The following is a 23,000-nucleotide window of genomic DNA, read 5'->3' as shown; positions in this document are numbered from 1 at the left end:
ATGCTTTTGTTTGGATTATGTGTTATGTATTAGCATGATCTAGCATTTCAAACTTAAAATTTTAAGCAATGAATAGTGTATTTGTGAATTTATGTATATATTTTTAAATTGTTGGAGGAAGGTACTGTGTATTGCATTTATTTCAACATTTTAAACAAAAAGCAATGGTATGTGTATTTGTGAATTTGGGTATATATCTGATAATAAAAAAGGGTTTGGAGGGGCATAAAAAAGCCATTTTCCAATGTTCTATTATGTTTATCTACTGTATAATAAATGTATAATCCTGACAGTTCAATTCACAATAGCATTTTGTGAGACATAATTGTCTTGCTCCAGTAATGACAAGTCATGCTCATTGGGAATATTTTCAACTTGGAATAGGCATTGATCTTTACAACCCACATCTACTATTTTTTGTTGTCTGGCTTCTTTGAACACAATACCTTAAGATTGTCGTATTTGCTTATGTATTTTCTCATGTGTCTTTGCTTATGGCTTATATATATGTTTATTTTTGCTTTGTTAATCATGTATACTTCATTTATGTATTGCTATGTATATTTCATTTCTGTATTTGCTATGTATTTTTATATTTTGGCATTACCAGTATTTTATGTTAATCTTATTCCATAAATAAATTCGTACAGATTTGTTTATATTATAGCTTCAAAAGAACACATTTCTTCATCTATTGAATATAAAAAGAACTCTCAATCGACACATCTTCTTGAAAAAAGAAAAAATCTAGAAGACATGGTAAAACGTTTGAAGCAACTAGGAAAAAAATTCACGTTGAGTTCAATGAAGATGTGTAGCTTGTGTTAAGTGGAGGGACAAAGATGGCTAACCACATTGGATGTGTCGTCCGATAGATTATATCCATTAACTACCCTAGTTAGAGGAAAGTTTTAGATGATAAGAAGGATAGTATATGGGATTCGATTGTGGTAAGTTATAACAATCAAATCTAAAGTAATTCATTTTTATTGTTCATTGTTTATGGAATGTAATTATGGCAATGAAATATTTTAATTTAATCTTTCTATAGGAGTTGTTTTACGTCCCATTTGAGTTTAAGAAGCTTGTGTTGCAATTTGCTAAGTTGAAATTAAGAGACTTTAAAATTAGATTGACAACAAAATATATTTTACTATTTGCTAACAATGCTAAACTATTGGCTCCTCTTCTAAAGATATATTCAGATGTTATTAGTGAAGTAGAATGGTCACAGTTTGTTTGAAATCGTCTAGCAGGTAAATTTGACGTATGCATAGCAGTCTTATTTTGTTTTTATAATATATTGTTCAAACTAGATTTTTGTTAATATGTGATTGATTTTGTTTTTAGCAGAAAACCAAAGAATAACAAAAAAAAAATATGAGCCTAACAAGTGTTTCATCATTGAACATAAAAAAAGAGTTATGCAAATGTGAAGCATGAACTTGTAAGTATTTAAATGCTTTTATTATACTCATGGTTTAAGATTATGAACTTCATTTAATGAAAATTAAAAACTTATATTTTTATATGGTTTCAAGAAATTTCTAGCTCAAGCACCGAAACACCAAAATGGAATGTTTGGAAAAAAGGACATATGCAAAAAGATAGAGCGTATAGGAATGAAGCAACTGAACGAATGGCTAATAAGATTATAAGTTTATTTCATTTTTATATCACATATGTTGAATGGGTTTTTATGTATGAATAAATAATGTTTAGTTACTTACTAGGATGTTGTGTTTCAGAAGGACTTTACTACAAGATATGAATCTAGTGAACTGCGAATTGGTTATGGCGAAGATCCTTTATCCTTAGCTTTAGGATCAAAAGACAGACCTAGTCATGTTCAGAGGGTTGGGAGCTTTGTTTCTCCAACACAGTATTTCAAAAATCAACCTAAACCCTATGTAATGAATAATACTGAATATGAAGCCATAATAGAGCAACAATAGCAATGACTTGCTGTATTGGAAGCATTGTTGGTTGCAATGCAGCCTAACATGGCTCGAGGTCAATTTGTTACCAAAATTATTAGAAATGAATTTGCAGATCAAGTGTTAGAGCAAACCTTTTCTCTAGTAATCATTATTCTGGTGATTTCTGTGAATTGATTTATTTTTTAATTTGATTTTTGTGATTTGATTTTGTTACAATAATATTTGATATTTGTTTGTAACATGATGTTCAGACTCACATCATCCCATCTATATAATCTAGTATTATTGCACTATCCATTTATGTGCATGAGCATTTAGTAGAAGGATTGTGCATTATCATGGAGGTTGAGTATAGATTATTTGATTATCCCTCGACTACATTCATAGGGCAGTTAGAGATTGACATATTTTATAAGATGAAAAAGATATCGGTCGTTGAAATTATTGTGTATATAAGTTAACCTTATATATTTTCTTATATTGTGTATAACAATTTGATACTTATACACTATGTATATGAGGTTAACTTATATACTGATTTAAATTTATCCTATGAAAATATTTTTTTATATTGTATATAACAGTATAATACTATTATTGATTTTCATCATGCAGCTTCTTGCACAAAGATTTGAAGGAAAGAAAATTAACTGATACATATAGATTCATTGACCCAAACTATATCAGTCATGGTTCTAGTCTTTCACAGTTCATGCTTGTGTTATAGGTCAAGCATTGCAAAAACAGCCCGAATATTTTTTCGGTGCCTTTTAATTCCAAGTAAGTTCAATTCATAGTAATTACTTGACTATGTATGATATCCAGCTTGTATAATTGTTACAAGTATTACATTTTAACATTAGATATCATTCATATTATTTGTAGAGGTGGGCAGCTAGTTGTCATTCATATGAATATGTTTACTGCTTACTTATTGGACTTAGAACAAGAAAGGTTGAAGCCTTAAACCCAAGTTTGTCAATATAATAAAGAGGTATTACATTCACGTTTAAGTGAACAACTTTATAAAATATTTTATTGTGTATTTACTAGTATTTATGTTTATGAGTTCGTTTGTGTTGATTTAGAGGACTAGGCATTGTTCATAAAAATAGAAATTTCAAATTGGTGATATTTTCGATAAGTGTAAAATATATTTTTTTATGTTGAATTTGTTTAAAATCACTTTAACCACCGAACAAATTCGATTTTTAGGTTACTCATCAACTAGAACTTGTAGAATGTGGATATTATGTCCTCTATTTCATGAGAAAATTTGTTGTAAATGATCTAATGAGAACACCAAACAACGTTAGTATAAATATAATCTACTAACTAATATGTTTCTATTAAACATGTATATAAAATGGAAGTTGATTGACATTGAATCCTTATATTTGTTAATGGTGGGCGAAGAAGGAATACTTCATGCAAGACGAAATTGATGAAGTCCTTCAAGAATGGTATGACTATGTATCCATATTTGCACATTGAGGATTGAGGACAACCATTCAATTGTAAATTTATACATGAGTTCTCAATTTTTTGTACTTCATATAGTTTTTAATTAATAAAAACCATAATTGTTTCAATTAATACCATTCCCAATTGTTTCAATTAAACACTGTCATGATCTTTTTTTTTTATTAATTTATACAAGTAAAAATTGTATCATTCACACAAATACAATTTTTGTTCTATTAATATAAATAAGAAAATTGTCATCGATACAAGATTAAATATTAAATTCAATTTCAAAAAAGGAATTTAGAATATCCCAATCTATTTGCAATAAAAAAAAAACTTTTTATGCTAACTAAATGTATATCAACAATACATAAGTTATGAATACTGGCAATATGTATTATGTTTCTACATGTGTCCAGGAAGAGGAAAGTCAAAGAATGAACGATAGGCATTACATTCGTTTAATTGTTTTCGTATATAGTCCTTTCTAAATACATGTGACAATGTAAAGAAAAACTCTACTTTGTGATTTTTTTCAATATATACTCACCGGCAGCAAATATTTCATTAGTCGAGAAATTGTTGAGTTATATAATTTTATTGAAAAGTGATATTTTTCTATCAATACTCTTGGTTTCTTTCTTGAAGAAAGCTGAAATGCCTTCAATTGGGCGCAATACCTTATCATATACAGCTCTTAGATTGCATATTTGCTCAACCAATTCAACAATTGGTTTGTCTTTACTCCTACAATGCTTTTTGCCTAACAACGTTCTAGTGGAGGTTGGAGCAGGTGAACCTATTTCTTCTTTATCCTCTATTCTCTCCATATTTCCTTCATAGAAATATGGAATAAAAAAATAACAATGAACAATTACTACATTATATTCATTACAAAAGGCGTAATTGACTTTCAAAATTTTAATTTTATTGTTAGACGTTGCTTTTTAAAAGGGTAACATAGAAAGAAGTAATTTTTTATTTAGGTCAAATGTGAAACTTAAGTAACTTTCCACCTGAAATCATAAAATACCATAAGGAAATGTGAGTTTTTGATTCCGAGACTTTTGGGTACTATTGAAATTCTGATATTTTTTGTAGGAATCGGATAACCCTAAACCAAACATGAGAATCAGATACCTACAATCAAGATTTCGGGAGAAAATTTTTGGATTCTCTCAAACCAAACCCTCTTAACAAAATCACCAAAGATACTTGCAAGCGAGTCATCGTCATCTTGCTCAGTTCCTTTTCCTAAGGCACCATCGATGTCACCAACAACTAAGCAATTTTTTATATAACTTTTTTTTTGGAATAAAAAATCAATATGGAGTGAAATTTGTTATGTTCCCATGAACTCATTGATAAATATAGTAAATTTTCTTTTAAAAATTCAAATCCTTAAGTCTTGGTCAACTTATGATAATACATTTGTACTTTAATAAAATTTAAAATTTACTCTTTTTAGTACAATTTATAGAAATGTAGTACTCATACTATTTTGATTTGATAATCTTAATCTAATTACTAATTTTGTCAAATTTGTACTATTAAAAATGCTAGCATGGTTGCTAATTTGATAACATAGTCATTGATTTTGCTGAAGTGGTAACATGGATGAATGAAATTAGTTGTCAAATTGTTCAAATGGTCTCTATACTCACATAAAATATTTATTTTAATCATCTAGTATAATTTATAAAAGTTTTATCCTCGTATAAATTGAATTTGACTATGTCAATCCAATTATTGATGCCATCAATTACTTTTCATTAACTTTGCTGATATGATTTTTTTTTTCTTTTTAGAAAATCACCTAAAAATTAAAATATTTATAAAATTTTAATAAAAATGAAAATTAAAAAAATCTCTAAAAATAAAAAATTTGATTTTTTAAGCTTTTGTGATTTTTTGAAAAACATTAAATTTAAGTTTTTTCAAATATTTTTAAAAAAATGATAAATTCTAAAAATTAAAAACTATTTTAAAAAAATTGAAATCTGATTTAATTTTTTAAAAATCTAAAATAGATTAAAAAATCATTTTTTTCCTTTTTTTAATCATTTTTTTTAAATTTTTTGCATATTTTCTTTTGAATTTTTTAATACTTTTTTAATTTTTAGATGGTTTTCAAAAAAGAAACTGATTATGTTAGTAAACTTATTAAAGAATAATTGATCGTATTAGTAATTTGATTAATATTATCAAATTTAACTTATATGAGGATAATATTTTAATAAATTAACTAGAAGAAGTAAAATTCAAATTTTATGTTAGTAAACGGATCATTAGTACAATTTAATAATTGATTTCATTTATCTATATTATCACATCAACAAAGTTAACATCACATCAACAAAGTTAAGGTCATGCCAGCAAGATCAATGCGTATGTCAACATTTTTAATGGTAAAATTTGACAAAGTTAGTGATTGAATTAAGATTATCAAATAATATAGCACGAGGGATATATTTCTATAAATTATAATAAAGAGACTAAAATTTAAATTTTGTTAAAGTATAAGGACTATTATTATCATTTGACCATCTTAATTTTTATTTATTTATTTTTTTCAATTTAAAGAAACTTTTTTTATAGTCAGGTAAAATTTTTTTTTATCTATGTGTTATTAATGAAAGAACTATTTGTTTGATTTTATATGATGTCAATTATGTTTCCATGGTTTGCTTGATTTTAACTTGCTTGAAATTTTGGGTATGGAAAATTTAAGCATTAATATTTGCTTGGAATACTTGTATATATGTAGGCAAATGTTTTAATTGTGATGAAATTGAGGTAACATGCATTAAAGAGCCTTTGAATTGCATATACCGGACAGCCATTGACATTGAAACCAATTATAGTACGTATTTTCCAAAAGCAGTGTTGTTGCATAGTATAGTATACTACGTACATGATAATGATATGGACATTCTTGGATTGTTTAACGGGTAAGTTTGTCATCTGTAATTTCTTTTTCTTCTACTATCTATTGTCCTGATATTGTAGCTACTAGCTGTGTACCAAATCCTATCTTGGTCATCATTGATGTCCAACTTAAAGAGCTGGTAATACCAACAAAAGCTTACTGTTCCGTTGAAAAAGTGAAAGAGGTAAGGACATAAGTTTGTAGGAATTGAGATTTCCTATCACTTTCGATAGACTACCTATATGCGTGTCTGAATAAAATCTTAATCGGTGTCTGATGTGTTGCGCCTAAAGCAATAATCACAATAATACAGATACAATAGACAATAATCAATAATAAAAAAAATGTAAGAAAAATAAAGCACACTAAGATTTACGTGAAAAACCCTTTAGTGTAGAGGGAAAAAATTACGGACCACTAGAAAAATCTTCATTATCAAATAATAGGTATACAAAGTTCTTTTCTAGCTAAAACTAGAGCTAATCAACAACTAGAGAAACAATTGGAGAAATCTCACTAAATAAGTGACTCAACAAATACACCATGGATTTATTCCTAGAGAGCTTCAAAGTCCATCTTCCCTGTTCAGAATGTAGAACTCTGAATCATAAACCTCCTGACAGGGTTCCAACTCAATCGGATCACGGATCGACTTTCGTTCAACCAACTCTCCCTTCTTCTTTTTTTTTCTATTTTTTTTAGCTTTTCTTCTTTCTCTACTTGGTTTTTGACACTCCCTTAAAACAACTCCACTTCTTTTTTATTAAGTAGCTAGAGCTCTGTGTAAAATGAAAGATCAAGGCCCATGGCCTTTACTTGGTCCAAAACCACTTACATGGGGCTGGACTCCATTTTCTTAACAATCTCCCCCTCCAGCCCCATTAGGAAGAGATTCATCACCATAGCAGTTTCATTTGGAAATTACCTTGGTCAGAGAACTCATTTCAGCCAAGTTACTGCAAAGCTCAATTTTTCCCTGAGAAGTATCTTAGTCAACATATCTACTATATTCTTATCAGTATGAACTTTCTTTAATAGCATCTGCTGTTCTTCACTCACTAAATATAACCAATGATATCTAACATCAATGTGCTTTGTTCTAGCATGGTACATGGCATTCATACTCAAATCTAAAGTACTCTAGCTATCACAAAATATCACATATTCTTTCTGATTCAACCCTAATTCAAGAAGAAAAACATTTCATCCAAAGCATTTTTTTGCATGCTTCGATTGCTGCAATATACTCAGCCTATGTAGTTGACAAAGCAACACACTTTTGTAACTTAGATTGCCAAAATACAGCTCTTCCTACAAAAGTGAACAAATACCCTGAAGTAGATTTTCTACCATCAAGATCGTCTGTCATGTTAGCATTAGTAAATTTTTCTAAAATTGGTTGTGAAACTCCATAAGTCAAGCATATTTTTGAGGTACCCCTTAAATATCTAAAAATTCATTTCACTGCTTCCCAGTGAACCTTCCTCGGATTAGAAAGAAATCTGCTCACTACACCAACTACATGAGCAATGTCAGGCCTTGTATAAACCATAAGATACATTAAAGAATCGACTATAGAAGAATAAGAAATACTAGACATAGCTAGTTGCTATTCCTTAGACACTGGACAAGATTTCTTACTTAGATGAAAATGGTTGGCAAGTGGACTGCTAACTGATTTAGCATGTTACATGTTGAATCTACCAAGTACTCCTTCAACATACTTTCCCTGTGGCAACCATAGCTTTTCAGCTCTCCTATCTCGGATAATGTCCATACCAAGAATCTGCTTTGTTGGACCTAAATCCTTCATATCAAAGGACTTAGACAATTGTTCTTTCAACCTGTAAACCATACTAGCATCTTGTCTTACAATCAACATATCATCAACATATAATAATAGGATAATGAAGTTACCATTAAGAAATTGTTTAACATACACACAAGAATCCGTTACTATTCTTTTATAGCTATGACTCACCATAAAAGAATCAAACTTCTTGTACAACTATCACGGAGCTTGTTTCAAGTCATACAAGCTTTTCTTCAATTTGCAAACTAAGTGCTCTTTCCCTTTCACTTCAAAACCCTCAGGCTGATTCATATAAATGTCCTCCTGTAAATCATCATGCAAAAATATAGTTTTAACATCAAGTTACTCAAGCTCAAGATTCAAACTAGTTGCTAATCCTAATACCACTCGAATAGAACTCATCTTTACAATTAGAGTAAAGATCTCATCAAAATCGATGCCTGGTTTCTGAGAAAAACTTTTTACTATCAATCGAGCTTTGTACCTCACTAGTTTGTCACCATCTTTTTTCAACTTGAACACCCATTTATTCTTTAATAGCCTCTTTCCTTTTGGAAGTTTAACAAGATCATAAGTACTATTCTTTCGCAATGACTCCATCTCTTCTTTCATTGCTTTTAATCAGTGCTCTCTATCCAAAGTAGCCTGCACATCTTGAAAGCTTTCTAGCTCCCTTTCACTGGTAACTAAAATAAAATCTGAACTTGGATACCTGGTAGATGGCTTGCACTCTCTAGTAGATCTTCTAGGTTGAGACTCTACATCACTTGATGCTGAAGGTATCTCAACACTTTCAGGTGGAGAGGATTGCTCCCCTTGCTTAAAACTAATTGCATCTGACTCATTACCAACTGTGGCTAGCTCATTCATATCCCCAAGTTCTGTTTCTTACTCATTTTCATCATCTGTGGCTCTTTTTTGTGAAATCTCTGTCGGTGTTGAAACATCACACTCAACAGTAATTCGTGTAGTTTTCTCATTTTTCTCAAGGTCTGCTATGGTTTCTTTTTCATGAAAGACAACATCTCTGCTTCTGATTGTCTTTCTCTTTATTGGATCCCATACCCTATAGCCAAATTCCTCATCACCATATCTTACAAACACACATTGTGTGGCTTTACTGTCAAGCTTTAATCTCTGCTTTTTTGGCACATGCATGAATGCTTTACACCAAAAAACTTTCAAGTGAGAGTATAAAGTATCTTTTCCTGTCCACACTCTTTTTGGAATGTCAAAGCCCAAAGGAACTGATGGTGACCTGTTAAGTAAGTAACAAGTTGTGTTGACTGTTTCACCCCATAATGGCTTTGATAATTTTGTCATCCTCAACATACATATGACTTTTTTCACAATGGTGCGATTCATTCTTTCAGCTATACCATTATGCTGCTGTGTTTTAAGTTCTGTCATCTCATGCCTGATCTTATGCTTTAAACAATACTTTTTAAAGCCTTTAGATGTGTATTCCCCACCATTATCAGTTCGAATACACTTCAAGGGTAACCCTGTCATCCTTTCAATCATGGCATGAAATTTTTAAAAATACTGTAATACTTGACTTTTGTATTTCAACATATACACCTAAGTCTTACGTGAAGCATCATCAATAAAAGTAACAAAATATCTGCTACCACCTAATGACTCAACCTCAATGGAACCACATACGTTAGAATAAATTAATTCTAATCTATTTTTTTTTTAGAACTTTTATGAAAAAAAACTCTATGATGCTTACCAAACAAACAATAATCACATGAATCGAGAGACATACCTTTGGTCAAGAGAATAAGAGACTGCCTTACTAAAACCTGTAACCCTTTTTCACTCATATATGCCAGCCTCCTGTGCCATAAGTTTGCTGAAGTATCATTTTCAACGGTATTTACCTGGTTATCGTTCAATTGCATCCATGTCTTATACATTGTGCAGCATAGTTTTTCCTTTGCAACACCATAGATCTTTTGAGAAGCTTTCACTGTCCATTCTTTTGTCGACTTTCATATCCTTCCTTACCAAGGACATTAATAGCAAGCAAGTTCATTCTTATATCTAGAATGTGTCTGACATCCTTTAAAATCAACATGCAACCTGTACTTGTTTGTACAATAATATCCCCAATCCCAACAATCTGTGATACACTCTTGTTTCTCATCTTGGTACAACCAAAGTTTCCTACTTTATAAGTTGTAAACAACTCTCTCTTAGGAATACGATGATATGTCACTTCTGTGTCAACTATCCACTCAATGTCGGGATCACTAACATGATTACAATCACCATGTATACAAATCAAATTAACTAAATCACTATCTGAATTCACTGCTGCAATATTGCCATCATCTAAACTCTTACTTTTCTCATCTTTTCGCTCTTGCTTTAAGATTTTACAGTTTTGTTTTATATGACCTGTCTTACCACAATAGAAACACTTCACTTTACCTCTAGACTTGGATCCATGTTTAGACTTACCACGACCTTTTGAGTCCTGACCTCTATCGATGTTTTTACCCCTATTCTCTGTGACTAGAGCTTGATTCCCAATGTTTATATCTTACTTTTTCATTAAGCATACTATCTTTTACTATCTCCAATGTCACCTTATAATCAAGAGCTGAATTAAGAACAGTCACAACTAGAGTATTTCAACTGTCTGGTAATGAACCCAAAAGAAATAACACATTTATTTCATCATCCATCTTAAGCTCCATAGTAGTCATCCGATTAAATATATCTTGAAAATTACTCAAGTGCTCTGTAACAGATCGTCTATCCATGTACTGTAAAGTTGTAAGCCTTTTAACAAGCATAACTTTATTCATAGATGTTTTTCTCTCATACAATACTGTCAATTTTTTCCAAACAATGTGAGCATCTGACTCTTGCGCTACATGGTGAAACACGCTGATATCAACCCATTTTTTTATTGTAGCCAGCGTCTTTCTACCTAGCTTCTTCCAGCTTTCATCTTTCATATCTGCTGGTTTAGCCAAATCACCCAATACTGGCTCATACAAATCTTTGTAGTATAGATGATCCTCCATCATAGGCTTTCAAATTGAATAATTCGATGTTGTCAATTTTATTATAGAACCTGTATCACCCTCCATGATCTCAAACATAATTTACTTCTATCCTAGGTTACTTCTGTATCGATGTCTCAAAATAACCCTCGCTCTGATACCACTTATTGCATCTGAAGTAATAATCACAACAATATAGAAGCAATAGACAACAATCAATAATAAAAAAATGTAGGAAAAATAAAGCACACCAAGATTTATGTGGAAAACCCTCCAGTGTAAAGGAAAAAAATCACAGACCATCAAAAAAATATTCATTATCAAATAATAGGTATACAAAGTTCTTCTCAAGCTAAAACTAGAGCTAATCAACAACTAGAGAAACAATTGGAGAAATCTCACTAAATAAGTGACTCAACAAATACACCATGAATTTATTCCTGGAGAGCTTCAAACTCGATCTTCACCGTTCAGAATGTAAAACTCTAAATCACAAACCTCTTGACAAGGTTCCAACTCAATCGGACCATGGATTGACTTTCGTTCAACCAACTCTCCCCTCTTTTTTTTCTCTCTGCTTTTTTTAGCTTTTTTTCTTTCTCTATTTGGTTTTTGACACTCCCTTAAAACAACCCCACTTCTTTTTTATTAAGTAGCTAGGGCTCTATGTAAAATGAAAGATCAAGACCCATGGCCTTTACTTGATCCAAAACCACTTACATAAGGCTGGACCCCATTTTTCTAACACGATGTGGTCTCAGAATGCCACCCAGAAAAGCCATAAATCATTTTGTGCATGTGCCATTGGAAATCGCTGCTCATGAAGTTGAGAAAATTGGTATGTGGAATGTCTATGCATTGAATATTAATCCATTTTTGGTTTGAATTGCAAGGTAGGTGCAGCATAGATGAATATCCATTTTTTGTTTTCATTTATATTTATTTCCCTGTTTAACATGTGTGGATCACTTGCTCAAGGATGTGAAGGATGCAACGATTAACACCCTTGCTACAGAGGTGACTGGTAAGCGAACATCCTTGAAAGGATTGGATGCTCAACTTCTAGAAATAAGAAGTTATCTTGATCTTGTAATTGAAGGAAAACTCCCACTAAACCATAAAATCTTGTATCATTTACAGGTTGGTTTCAGATAATATATAGTAGATGATAGCTCTTTTCAACACCCAATTTTTATCCCTTTCTTATTTTCTGGTGTGTGTGTGTGTGTGTATATATATATATTTATTTATTGACACATACGTGATAAATGTGTAATTCTTATTTTTAAAAATTTATTTTAATAAATAATTTTTTTATATTATGATAACAATGATAAATACTAAAAATTTAATTTTGATTTTAGTGTGATAAATAATGATTTTGGTATAAGTAATTTTGATTTTATAACTTTTGGTATACTTTTAATTTTTGATAACTTTTGATAAAATTTTAATAATCTTTGATACAATTTTGATAACCTTCTATATTAATTTGGTTACTTATGATATAATTTTAGTAATCATTGATATAATTTTGATAATCTTTAATTAAATTTTGATAACTTCTTTATGTAATTTTAGTAACTTTTGGGTAACTTAAGATATACTTTTGGTTATTATTTATAAAATTTGTGCTATCATCTATTTAACAATAAATTCTTGTAAGAAAGTAAGGGTTCAATTCTAGTATAAAATAATTTTTTATATAATAAGATTATTATTTCATTCAAATTTAGAAAAATTTTCACTAAATTTTTTTATTGAATAAGTTCATGGTAAGTTTATCCTAGCCTCTCAAGATAAAATTTCTAACTTCTTTTATGTTACCAAGATTCAATTCTTGACAACTTCAAGTTTAAAAAAAATTTATCAATAATTGACAATTAAAATATTGATTTTTCTATTATGTTATCGGTAATTTATTAACTAAGTTTATCAATTAATTACTATTAAACTAAAACTTATTTATTATTAAATTATCATTAATTTACCATTAAGTTATCATTTATTTTGTATTAAGTTATCAATGATTAATTATTAAGTTATCATTTCTTTTTTTTATTAACTTATCATTGATTTACTAATATGTTGTTAAGCATTTATAATTATGAAATATGAAATTTAAAAAATCTATTAATAATATATGAGATAATTTTTTTTATATAATAATACTATTGTTTTATTCAAGTTTAGAATTTTTTTACAAATTTTTTATTGAATTAGGTTTATAGTAAGTTTATTCCAACCCAAAATGAAAGTTTTGATTTCATTTCTGCAAGTAACTAGGGTTCAGTCTCTAGTAACTTTAAGTATAAAAAAATTGTTAATGATTGACAATTAAGTTACTAGTTATTTACTACTATGTTATGAATAATTTACTACTAAATTATTAATAATTTATCATTAAGTTATAAATAATTTACTTTTAAGTTATCAATGATTTCTATTAAATTGTTGGTGATTTACCATTAAGTTATTGATAATTTATTATAAAGTTATAATTGATTTACTATTAATTTACTAATGATTTACTAAAAATTTATCAAAAATTAACTAATTTACTACTAAATTATCATTGATTTACAATTATGATATTAGTGATTTACAACTGAATTATTAATTTACTACTAAATTATTATAATGGTTTCGAGGAATACTAGACGATTTTTTTTTTAAATCAAAATAGGTAGTCGCTTTTAGTTATTTTTGTTAGGTATGATTGATTACCTAAAAAGTTTAACTTTTTAATAAAACCCTAAAAATAGTTTAAAATTTTTCAAAAAGAGAATTTTAGTTTTTGAAAAGAGAGTTGAGTTTTGAGCATATGATTACAAGTGGGGAACGATTAGCACCATCATAGGCTCCATTTTAAAAATGGTATGAACTGATCATGTGTTATCCTTTTGTTTTGATAAACATAGTCTTAATTTTAATATTTAAAATAATTCTTTTAATTTTAATTTGTTTTTGGAAAAAGCTTTTTAAAATATTTTATTTAGGAATAAAATGAAAGTCTTTAGTTTTAGAACATTTCCTAAATTCTCTAATATTTAGGTGAAATTTTGAAGAATATCTCTCCACTTGGGACACTCATAATAATCGTCAAAATCTAGCATAATATTCCTTTGTAACAATAATTGTTGAAAAACACTCCAATATTTACTTAAGGTTTCAAAAATTATTTTTATTTAGGAGTATTATTTTTTATTAAAAATAACTTTTCAAAATCATCATTTATTAATTTATATTTTTTTGAAAATAATAAAATGTAAATAATATAGTATGGAATAAATGAATTATGCAAACACAAGTTAAAAAACGTTTGCTTCCTTATAAATTCTTGATCTTATCTTTTTTATTTTTTATTATTATTTTAAGAACATTCAATGATAAAAGAGATTTGTTTATTCATTTGTATTGGAAGAATTTCTTTAATTCTCCTATATCTAGACGAAATTTAAGAAAATAAATCTTTCACTTAAGAAATTCTCATAATTAATTTTTGGTAAAAATAAAAATGATATTTCTTAATAAAAACAAGATATGAATTCTCTCTAATATCTAGATAGTGCCTTCAAAACCAATTTTGAAATATTACTTCATTTTTCTTAAAAGAATTTTTGAAATTGTTGTCCTGCTATTACATATTTATCATTATATTTCATATTTATCATTAATTCATAAAGTGCATATAAAACAACATAAACATAAATTAAATGATGTATGTAAATTTTTTTTTTCAAATAGGTTTTATTTGAGATGAAAATGATATTTTTGGTATTAGAAATATATATTTTTTTAGTTCTCCAATATTTAGGGAAATTAAAAAAATTGAATTTTCACTTGAAAAATTCATATAATAAATTTTTTTAACGAAGATAATATTCCTTTGTAAAAATATTAATTATTTGAATTCCCTTCAATATTTAGATAAAGATTACAAAATCATATTTTCTATAGAAATATTATTTTATTTTTATTTCTAAAATCCCTTTTTAAAAACATTTTTAAACCAAAATTATTACCATTCCCTTTTTATTCTAAATTTTATTTTATTGTCAATAACTTTAATCATACCCAAACACATAAAAAAATTAAATGATAAATAAATAGTTGAATAAATAAAGTAAAAATGTAACCCAAAAGATTGGAGTAAACCCAATCTGAAATCCAAGGCATAATTGATAGGCTAATTGGATTGGAGCTATGATTAGGGATGACAATGGGTCAGGTCGGAGCGAGTTTTTGCTTGCCCCAAACCCGACCCGATGTCATAATAAAAAAATTCGAATCCAACCTAATTCAATTTTTTTTTATTTTTTTATACCTGAATTTGATCTGATCCAATCCGATCCGAAATTAATAAAATATCATTTTTTAAAATATAAAATATAAATAAAAAATTATATATAAATAAAAAATAAAAAAATAATTTTTAATATAATATCAAGTTAAATCAGGTCGAATTTGCCTAAAATTCAAACTTAATTTTCTCTTAATAATACTCGACCTGAAACCCGAATTTCAAAAAAATAAAATCGATTATATGTGATCGGTTCAGGTAGAAAATCCCTGCGTGAAATTGCCATTAAGATATGAAATCCCTGCGTGATTAAAGTTGTTAATGTACGAAAAATCATCAAATAGTATAAAACATAATTTGGAGCATTTTGAATAAAACTAACTTCGAAAATGTCAAATTACGAAAATACTCCTAAGGGTATTTTAGTAATTTCACCCATCTGTGGTAATGCACCAAAAATCATGAAATAATATAAAAACCATGATCTAAAGTGTTTTGTAAAAATCAACCTTGGAAAGGTCAAATTCTGAAATAAAATACCCTTAAGGGTATTTTGGTAATTTCACATCTCTTGAGGTGCGATCAAGATTGTTAATACACAAAAAATCATGAAATAATATTTTAATAATGTTTGAAAGTTTTCTTGAAAATCCAACTTCAAGAAAGTCAAATTACAAAAATACCTTTAAAGGGTATTTCGGTAATTTTACCTTTCTCGAAGTGCAATTAGGGTTTCAATGTGTTAAAATCACTAATATCATTTTCAAGCCCAATAAGTCCTATTTAGTTTTGAATTTTGAAAAATTAACACAAGTTCAATCTGATTTGATTGATTTTCACTACATTTGACTAAATTTGACTTTGTTTAATCAAGTTTGACCTTGGGGCATTTAAGTCAAATTAGTCTTAAACTCGATTATGAAAACTTGTCGAAATCAAAGAAATATTGGATTCAAAATGGTTCAAATTTTAAGAATCTCATAGTTAGATTTTGCTTAGATAAAATTAAGTGTCAATAGGTGTCTCTTTTTGCATGTTTTTGAGATACAAAAATAATGCAAAGACCATAGATATCAATTTTATTTGGGATCAAGGTTTGAAAAATTTTTACTTTTGCTTGTTGGTGTTGTTTTTTATTTTTTTATTTTTTTCTCTTTTGTTATTTTTTTTTGTTTTTTCTTTTAAAGAATTTATAACGGAGTTAAAGATTCAGAATCGTAAAAAAAAAAAAGATTCACAATTAAAGCTATCTAGCTTCACATCAGAGAAAATGATTTATAATTGGAAGTCTCTAGATTAATAACAGAGTAAATGATTCATAGTTTGAAAGACTCTGGATTCATAGTAGAGTAAATGATTCATAGTTTGAAGGACTCTAAATTTACAACAAAGTAAACAATTCACAGTTTGAAGACTCTGAATTAACAAGAAAGTAAAGAATTCATGGTTTGAGGACTTTAGGTTCATAACAAAGTAAACAATTCACAAGTAGAGGACTTTGGATTCACAATAGAGCAAACGATTCACAATATAGACAACGATTCACAATTTGAAATGCTTTTGATTCACAATAGAGTAATTGATTCATAGTTGAAATACTCTTAATTCACAACAAAATAAATGATTCATAGTTAGAGGACTTTGGATTCATAAGAAAGTGAACAATTCGCAATTGGAAGACTTTGAATTTACAATAAAGTAAACGATTCATAGTTTGAAGGATTATGGATTTACAGTAAAGTAAATAATTCACAGTTTAGATGACTCTAGGTTCACAACAGAATAAATGATTCACAATTAGCAGACTTTGGATTCATAATAGAGTAAACGATTTATAGTTGAAAGGCTCTAGGTTCACAATAAAGTAAATGATTTATAGTTAGAAGACTTTGGATTTACAACAGAGTAAATGATTCATAGTTGGAAGACTTTGGATTCACAACAGAGATTAAAGGCTTTGGTTCAAAAGATTTGTGTGCATGAAGTTAAGGATTCATAGATGATTCAATCATTTGTAAGTGGGATTAGAAAGTGTTTCAAGATTAAAAAATTTCAAGATTTGCCAATGTTTTAGGATTCATAAGAGTTCAAAGATTCATAAGAGTTAAATACTCATAACTTTCAAATATGCGTCAGAGCCCAAGATTCACAAATTCCAAAGATTAGCATGGACCAAAGTTTCATAAACTCCAAAGATTCACAAGAGTCAATGACTTGTTAATTTCAAAGTCTTGCAAGAAGGGTTAAATATTCACAAATTTAAGAGATTCACAAACTTAAATAATCAATCATTAAGATATGGAATGCCAATAGGTATTACTATAATGCAAATGTAAGTGTCCCTAGGCAAATGCAGATGTTCTTTCTAAGATGTACATGCAATAATTCAAATGCCTCTACAAGTATACAAATAAAAATACTTATCCCAATGATGCCAATGTTTCCCACAGAATTTCATTTCAAATATGTCAATGCTTATGCAAATGCAAAAACTTCAAGATGTATGTGTTCCAACATGGATGCGAACATAAAAAAAAAACTCATTTTTCAAAAATCTTTCTTAATTATGTTTATTTCCCTTACCTATCCAATTAAATCTTCAACTTCTTCATAAATAGATCTCAACTTACCATTCTCTTATTTCTTCACCCATTCACCTTTTTCTTTTCAATTTCTACCAAACTCTTTTGATTTTCCTTTCATTTCCAACTTGCTTTCCTTTTCATTTTTAGTGTTAAATAAACAACATGCAACATGCATTTTGGACTTAATTGCAAAAACAAGATAAACATTTTCTTTCTTGAATTCAAAATGGTCTAAAGATTCTTACAATTCGTTTCATAGTTTTTTCCAAACATGATTTCCTTATTTTACATAAAAATGTGTGACTGGTTATTCAAAAATTTTTAAAATGGTCAACAAAATTTGCTCTATATAATTAAATTCCTTAGTTAAAGAGAAAGAAATATCTAAACAAATACGAATTTGAAAGTTTCTTGGGAATTGGCTTTCGTTATTAGAAATGAAATAAGTGACAAATTTCTTTTCAATGGATTAGATGGTTCAGCATGTGAAGATTTTAGTTCATTCAAAAATGTTTCACCACCTAAAAGGGATAAAAAAAGTGTATACTTTTCAATGCAGGCTCACAACTAAAATGTAACTTTTTTTTTAAACATGAATTTCTTGAAAACTAAACATGTTCGTCACTTTCTTTATTATCCAAATGTGACATTTTGATTGATATCAATGTTAGCTGTAATGGGCTCATAATTTTGAAGGGCCATTTAGGGATAAGGAAAGAAGGCTCAAAGTTTCAAAATCAATCTCTATTTATCATTTCAAGTTTTTAGATCTTTCAAAGGGTCTGGGTTGCCGTTGGTTAGCATTCATTTCACTTAGTATCAAGAATGGCTTTAAGGCCTTCAAAGTTTGCTTTAGACTACCCATTTTTAAGGTTTTCACCCTAGTGCCACATTCATTTTTTTTTTTCAATTATTACATCATACATTTAAGAATTCAAACTTATCTAAAATGAGATAATGGTCCAAACGAGTAATTAAGGAATAAAAAAAGACAAAAAAGGTTCACAGATTTTTTCAACCATTCTTCAAAGAGAAGCTTTTCAATTTTAAGCATCTATGCTTGACCCAATATGAACTTTTCTAACGACATAACGTAGGCCAAGGTTTGGGTTTCTCAAAGAAAGGGATAGATAGGCACAAAACAAGTATTTACAAGTGATTTAAAGCAAAGATTATTATTTGAAGGATTCACTTTAGGGCATTTATCGTTACATTTTCCTATGCTTTCCACTCAATAATTCATTTCTTCTTTTTTCTTTTTTTTCTTTCCTTTTTTTCTTTTTCCTTTTGTTCTTTCTTTTTTTTTTGTTTTTTTTTTGTTTTTTTTCTTTCACTTTTCTTACTTTCTCATTTTTTCTTTTTTGAATGGATTTAAAACTTTTGGAAGCTTTTTATTAGTCTTTTTCTTTCAGCATATAGGGTCCCTTATTTGGACTTTACCATTCTTAACGCTTAGATATATCCCTTTTTTCCTTCCAATGTAGAGTGTGATCTGATTACTATTTTTCATATAGCTTGCAAGTGCATAAATCAAGTAATAATAATAAAAGTATTTCGATATCATCCCCCAATAGATTATAGATTGTAAAACATTTAATCATATTTTAATTCAAAGATAAAATAAACTTTATATGTTTACTTTATAGATTGTAAAACATTTCATCATATTTTAATTCAAAGATAAAATAAACTTTATATGTTTACTTTCCCCATCCTTCTCCATTGATGTTAGACCTATATATTTAACTTAATATCAAAGGTCTTTTAGGCTTGTAATGTAAGGTTTGGGTTAAAGTAGGAAAAAGAGAATTTTTAGGTTCAAAAACCCTAAGCTTACTTTCTTTGCACTTTTTGGACTTTGAACAAATGGTAGCTCTTTTTGGAATTTTGACTTGTGAGGCATCACTTTATTCTTTCGTATTTTTGGTATTTTTTTTAACTTGAGCCATTTTTTGATTTCTTAGGCTTTACATTTCATGTTATTTGTTGTTTTCTTCTTTCTTTCATTATTTCCTTACGCCTCATTTCCTCCTAACATTATAGACATGTTCATACACAAGTTAAACACAATAGGTTAGGTCAACAAAAGAAAAGATAATAATAATCAAAGAAAAGGCTTATTGGGCTTGTAATGTAGCTAAAATAAACAAATAAAAAGAAATATAATAGGCTCAAAATAAAGGTACTAGGGATTCATTATCATAGGGTAACTTGGAAAAAGCACAAATGATCTAAAAAGCTGCCTATATCATCTATTGAGTCAAATACAGTCTAGGATTTTTCCTTAAGGGTTAAGTAGGTGAATTCTAGAGATTTATTCAAATCCTTAATTTTCATGCAAAATCACATCTTACAATCTTTCACAAAAATCATAACATTTCCTTAAAAAGAATAGAGATATATGCATAAAAATCATATCCAAAGAAAACATGTTAAGGATTCTTTTCAAGTTCCACTATATCTATACTTAAACTTTATATCATACTACGGTCACTTTAAAAAAATAAATGTAACTTCAACGAAATGAACATCATAATGATATTTAGCAAGTTAATTTGGTTTAAAAGCAAATATGGGTTAAAATTTCAAAATCTTTTTAATTTAAAAAGTTTTATTTTTCACTGCACACTTAAATGGAACAATATGTCAAAAGCACAAAGAAAAAAGAAATACTCCCCAAATTTCTTTTCAAGGCTAAATCTTAATTGCATGAATTATCCTCCTCACTTTTCTTCATCCCTAAAATCAAAACAACTCAAACAAAAGCATTAAAAATATACCTATTCTAAAAAAAATTAGAGAAATCATAAAACTCAATCATTAAAGTAAAGCTTGGGTTGTCTCACAAGCAACACTAGTTTTGGTCAAACTTGACCGTCCTTAAATCTATGTAAATTACCTTACACCTTTGGAGGGAGCTTACTTTGTTGCCTCTATTTTTGTTTTTGGTATGACATAAACAGACTTAGTTTTAGGAGGTGGACTAGCTTTCCTTATAGGGATCACAAAAAGTAAACTTGAATTCCTTGAGGAGTTGATATGGTTGGAGCTAGGGGTTGTTAAATGTTTTAGAGGATTAAGAGATTTATCTATTAATTCAGACTCTTTAAGGGTTTCCTTTACTTTGATGACACTAACACCTTCTTTATTTCTCAGCACACCATACCTTGCAAATACAAATGACAACTTCTTGTTTTTAAATCTAAGGGTTAGGCTAGCATCATACACATTTATTAGGGCCTTGGTAGTAAATAAGAAAAGTCTTTCTAACAGTTATGGAGCTTTATTATCCTCCATGTCTACAACAGCAAAATCTATTAGGAAAATATATTTTCCAACTTTCACTAAAACATTTTTCAACATCCTTTATGGTCACTTAGTAGATTGATTAGCAAATTTATTATTGAATTCGGTAGGCTTCAGTTCTCCATAACCTAGCTACACAAAAATATTCATAGACATGAGATTTACGCTAAAGCCAATATCACAAAAAAAATAAAAAAATTTTAACTTTTCAATTTTGTAAGGTATAGTAAAACTTCATGGATCTTTTTGCTTACTAGGTAAGAGTTATTGAAGTTCAAGGCTGCAATTTTCTACGAATGTGGCTTCTTTTAATTCCTTGAGTAGCTCCTTTTAAAAAGGCCTTAAGGTAATTGGTGCTGTGTCAAAATACTGCCTATACATTCTGGCAATCATTGTAGACCTTGGTTGAATTTTCTCTTAAATTTTTTCTTTTTTTTCTTCTTATTTTTATAGATTTTTTTCTTCTTCTTATTCTTGCAAATCTTTTTCTTGGGGATTTTTTTTCTTGAATTGCCCCTTCTCCTTGATTATTATGGACTATCTCTTCAGGTTCACGCGAATGCTCTCTATTAGTGCTCTTTTTACTTGTAATAGTATTTACCATTTTTCAGGAAACCTTTCAATGTATTCTTTTGGATCTTTTTCATAGTCTATCTCAATATTCTCTTCTTTAGGATCTTTTTTATGGGTTTCAAAACCTTCTAGAATCTCCCTCCTAAATCTTAAAAGCTCATCATCTTCCAATATGTCCTCATTTCTTATAAATTCTACTTCAAGTTATTTTACAAAGCTGAAGAGGTTTACTACTATGGGTTCATCATCTTTCCCATTAGAATCTTCCATCCTAACATCTCATAAAGAATAGATGCATTATATCCCTCATTACCTTATCTTTTTTGATTGATTTTAGTGTTACTAGGTAAGGTACCCATAAGATGATTTTCTATGGCTTGAGTGAGTTGACCTATTCGGGTTTTTAGGTTTTTGGTTGATGTAGCTTGACTTTGGATATTAGCATTGTTGGCTTGAACCAATTGGATCCACATGTCTTCAAAGGTGAGTTTCTTTTCTTGGGATATGTTATAATTTGGTGGATTAGGGTGGTAGTTATTATTTTGGTTATTTGTGGCTTGATGGTTTAGTTGATTCTAAGAAAAGTTTAGGTGGTTTTGCCATCTAGGATTATATTTATTGCTAATGGGATTATTGTTGGGTTTGGCTTGTTAGATGTGTTGGACTAGTTCTATCCTAAACTGACATCTTTCAGAGGAATGAGGACTTCTACATATGTCATAGGAGACAAAAAGGCTTTTGTATAACATTAACAGGGTTGGTTTGGGATTAGTTTCCTAAGGCTTCAATTTTCTTGGTAAGGATAACTAATTAGGAATTGATTAAGTAATAGCAACAACCTCAAATAAACTAGTAAACTTTTAATAATGTTTTTTTTCATGCCCCATTAGTAATTATTAGTAGCCATCTTTTCTAGGAGCTCATTTACTTCCTTAGGAGTCTTGCTCATCATAGCCCTTATAGTAGTTGAATCAAAGTGGTTTTCATAAGTGGTATGGGACTATTGTGAAAGATTTAAATCTGGAACCATTGGGGTATTCCCTGATGTAGGCATTTTCTTAGTA

At 28.8% G+C, this 23,000-nt stretch overlaps 1 pseudogene; it reads left to right on the top strand.

Annotated features, from left to right (window-relative positions):
- Positions 1-12,324, top strand: part of LOC111295399 (26S proteasome non-ATPase regulatory subunit 7 homolog B-like) — a 39,314-nt pseudogene extending 26,990 nt beyond the window's left edge.
- The last annotated feature ends 10,676 nt before the right edge of the window (positions 12,325-23,000 follow it).

This window comes from Durio zibethinus, chromosome 14, assembly GCF_047325235.1.
Source record: "Durio zibethinus cultivar Kanyao isolate XHJ-2024 chromosome 14, ASM4732523v1, whole genome shotgun sequence".
NCBI classification, from domain to species: Eukaryota; Viridiplantae; Streptophyta; class Magnoliopsida; order Malvales; family Malvaceae; genus Durio; species Durio zibethinus.
The sequence above is the reverse complement of the archived record's forward strand: the minus strand, read 5'-3'. Positions and strand labels throughout refer to the sequence as shown.